Here is a 4,557-nt window from a genome sequence, read left to right as displayed (position 1 = left end):
CAAAAAAATCGAATATACAACATAAAAGAGACAAAGTTTGAAGAAACTCATAACGCAGTTTAGAAAATATATGCCTGATTTGCCATCGCTGGCCGTGTAGTTGTCGGTCTCCTTCCTCGCCATCGATACCCCTTTGCGACGAAGCATGTTATATGTTTAGCCCATGAATACATCGTTTATAAAAGAAGCATCGGTTCGTCTGTTCCTTACTCACGAAGCAAAGCGAAGCAACAATCTCCTGAACTTGTGCGATATGTCATTCATTTATAAAGGAAACATCATTTCACATACTGCGCATTTTCAAAAATCGTGCGAAAAGTATATAATTATATAAACAAATAAATTACATTGTGCATTAATTAAAAAACATCGTTTCATTTACAAATGGCTCTAGAAAATAAATTTTAAAAAATCATGTCGATTTGTTTATTGTTTTGGTTTTACGGCTTTTATGAATCAATAATTGTGTGTAACACTTATTAAAAAAGGATTTATACACTTATAGAAAGTCACGTTATAAAAAAATAAATCAATTTCTACTTATGAAGTTACCTCGATTTGTAGTTTACTAAGTTTAAACATCGTATCGATTTGTTTATTATTTTTCTTTGCTGCCTTTTATGAATCAATCATTGTGTAAATCGCTTTAGGACATATCGTTCACATAGACAAAGCTCGTAAAGTAAAATCGCGATAAGATAAATCATTTCCGCTTTATGTCCGTGGGTTTAGGGTTTTAGGGTTTAGGGTTTTAGGGTTTAGGGGTTTAGGGTTTTAGGGTTTAGGGGTTTAGGGTTTAGGGTTTAGGTAGGGGAGTGATTGGATTGGGTTGGTTGTGAGACCCATTTAGCTCTCTTGAAATCCAAACCCAATCTAAACTATTATATATAAATATATATAGAGATACATATCTACATATATATATATATATATATATATTTAATTAAATTTATTTGGTTATCAAATGAAAATAAATTCTATTTATTTAAGAGGATCCATTTGGAATTTAGATAGATCCAAAACTTAGAACCTAAACCCCAAACCCTAAACCCTAAATCCTAAACCCCTAAAACCCTAAACCCTAAGCCCTAAACACCAAAATCTACAACCTAGACCCTAAACCCTAAACACCAAAACCTAAACCCTAAACCCTAAATTCTAAAACCCTAAACCCGTAAAAGCCAAAAACCTAAACCCTAAATCAATACTTTACTAATTCTAAACGGGACATTGATTTATACCGTTGAAGCAATCATTGTATAAATCACAATAGGACATATCGTTGACATAGACAAAGCTCGTAAAAGCAAATCACAATAGGACAAATCAGACACTTCCTTTATGAAAAACAATTAATGATCTGTTATAGAAAGAATTATATAATCATAGAATGTTATGTTACATAATGAATTATAATTGGTTGCAAGCCAATCGGTGTCAAGCAAATTGCGATAGCACGCATCCTTCATACATACAAATAGTTTCAACCTTTAATCAATCATTGTGTAAATCATGATATGAAGTCCATAAAAGCAAATTATAATTTCCACTGTACATAACGCTAGTCACTTTTACGATTTTAATTTACGAAGGCCGAACATTACAATGATTTGTTCAGGCCTAAAACCCATTATCCATCATGACCATCATCATCACCGATCTGACCCGACCCGACCAATTTTCCAAGTCTAAAACCCTAATCTATTTAACCTCTCTTCTCCTTTTCTACGACAACACATCTTCTTCTTCTTTTTTCTCATTCGCCTTCTTCTTCTTCTTCTTCCTTGTATTTTTCTTCTTCTTTTTCAATCATTGCCGCCATACCGGAGCAAGCACAAATATTCTGCATGATAGATAGGGGTGATGCTGATGACCATCTATTTGATCGATTCCTACTACCAGACCCTCCATCGTTCGCAAACCATCCTTCGCATTTGAAAAAATATATGCTTAATCTTTGATATACTTCATGACAAGTATGCTACAGTCGTGCAGGCTCCACCTTCTCTGCCTCTTGGGATCCATACCTTATGCAACTTCGTCAGCTTTGCCATTTGGGATCCATATCTTTTTGCGCTATCAAGTTTTCCTCGATTTTGTATCATTGAAGTTACTTCAATTTGTATCGTTAATGTTACCTTGATTTGTAGTTTACTAAATCTAAACATCATATCGATTTGTTTATTGTTTTTCTTTTTCGCCTTTTATAAATCAGTCATTGTGCAAATCACGATAGGACATATCGTTCACATAGACAATCTTACAAAATTATGAATTTTTATTTCAACCCAGAGAGATTTACATAATTTGTATACACAGTCTTATAAAATTTGTATACAAAATCTGTAAGAAATCTCTGTACAGCATATTACTCCTGGGGGGTCACGTCGTTCATTGCCTTCTAGGTATTCTTGCCGATTGAGTTTTTTTTCTCTTATGTAATTAGAAACTCTGTCAATTTTTTGCATAGTTCTGTGCGGAATCCAGGTATATCATCCTGCAACAAAAAGGTAATATGACACCAATATATAAATTGAGTCCCCAATAATAGAGGATAATAAAACATGTTTAAGTGTAGAGCATACAATGTCGAAATCCGGTTCTTGTCTATTGTATATTGCTTTAATATACTTTATTACAAATATGCCACAATCGATGCCATTATTTTATAAAGGAGCATCGTGAAACCTCCACTCGCCAATGTCGACACCCAAAACATCTTTGACGAATCTCTCCCGTGGTTAATGCAGAAGCAAGTAAATTTCAGGCCACCATATAAGATACAATACACTTATAGATAGAAACTTACCAAATACATAATGTCACATTGTATACCAGTGTGAAAGTCCAATGAGTTATAGCACCATAGTTGTTTTTCCGTAAATCCATAACGTATAAGACCCAATGCTCACAAGAATGCCACAGTGTAGGAATCAATATCTGCAAATCGATCATAAAATATCTTATAAATCGATATGAAAATTCATATTGATAGCTTAGAATCAACATACAAATCGATATTAAGAATCAAAACAATGTCTTAAATCGATATAATATCTTACAAATCAATAATACAAATCGTGTTAGGACTGTTATGCCTAAACCTTAGACAAGAAGTTTCTTCACTTACCTTTTCACTTGACAAAAAGTCTCTCCAGTGATCACCGTTACCCCAGCTTTGTAGTCCATCTTGAAATCCAATGGCGTATGGCAGTCGGCGGACGAAACTCTATTGAATGAAACAATAATAATAGTAAGGTTAAAACACGAAGCAACAAGAGTAAATAAAAAAAAATAAACATATTAGAGAACTGATATACCATGAAATAAGGAGTGACAACACATCTAGTATTGGTTGTTGTGTTGCTTTGAATATACATAATGAAATCGTATATAGTCTGTTTGCAACAAATATGCACGTGTTAACATACATACCATGGCATACGTAAAAATATAACTGATAGTGGTTTCATATGTACAAGATTACTGATAGTGTTTCTTTCTGCAAATTCATCTTGCAGTCGGTTGATGTTATCTTAGAGCTCTTTGTTGAGTTTTTGGGCATCTTTTTTTATGGATGTTTCGTTGATATTAGCAAAATATTCAATAAATGATATTGCAATTCTTTTCTACAGTACACAACATAAATCGAATCTACGCCATAAAAGAGACAAATTTTGAAGAAACTCATCACGAGGTTTAAAAAACATATGCCTAATTCACCATCGCTGGTCGTGTAGCTATCATCGTCTCCTTTCTCAGCTTTGATACCTCCTTTGCAATGAAGCAGGTTATATGTTCGACCTACGAACATGTCATTTATAAAGAAAATGTTGGTTCGTCTGTTCCTTACTCATGAAGCAAAGCGAAGCGACACCCTCCTGACATTGTGTGACATATCATTCATTTATAATGGAAACGTCGCTTCACATACCGCTCGTTTTAAAAAATCATGCACAAATAAATTGCATTGCACATTAATTAAATAAAAAAATGTCGTTGTGTCTGCCTTTTACAAAACTTGTCAATGCGATAAGACATATCGTTCACATAGACAAAGCTCGTCAACGCAAATCGCGATAGGACAATCAGTATCAAGCAAATCACGATAGCACGTATTGTTACAGTGAAATCGATTTGCAACTAAGTCTCGATTTGTAGTTTACTAAGTCTAAACATCGCGTCGATTTATTTATTGTTTTTCTTTTTTTGCCTTTTATGAATCAGTCATTGTGTAAATCACGATAGGACATATCGTTCACATAGACAAAGCTCGTAAAAGCAAATCGCGATAGAATTATGATTCTAAGTCGATTTGGATCTATCAAGTTACCTAGATTTGTAATTTACCAATAAACATCGTGTCGATTTATTTTTTTTTCTTTTTTGCCTTTTATCAGTAATTGTATAAATCACGATAAGACAAATCCTTGTACATATATTTATTTAAGAGGATCCATTTGAAATTTAGATAGATCCAAAACTTAAAACTTAAACCCCAAACCCCAAACCTTAAGCCCTAAAACCCTAAACCCTAAACCCTAAATTCTAAAACCA

This window comes from Nuphar pumila, chromosome 4 (assembly GCF_984573655.1).
Source record: "Nuphar pumila chromosome 4, dmNupPumi1.hap1.1, whole genome shotgun sequence".
Classification (NCBI taxonomy): Eukaryota; Viridiplantae; Streptophyta; class Magnoliopsida; order Nymphaeales; family Nymphaeaceae; genus Nuphar; species Nuphar pumila.
Note: the sequence above shows the minus strand (reverse complement) of the source record.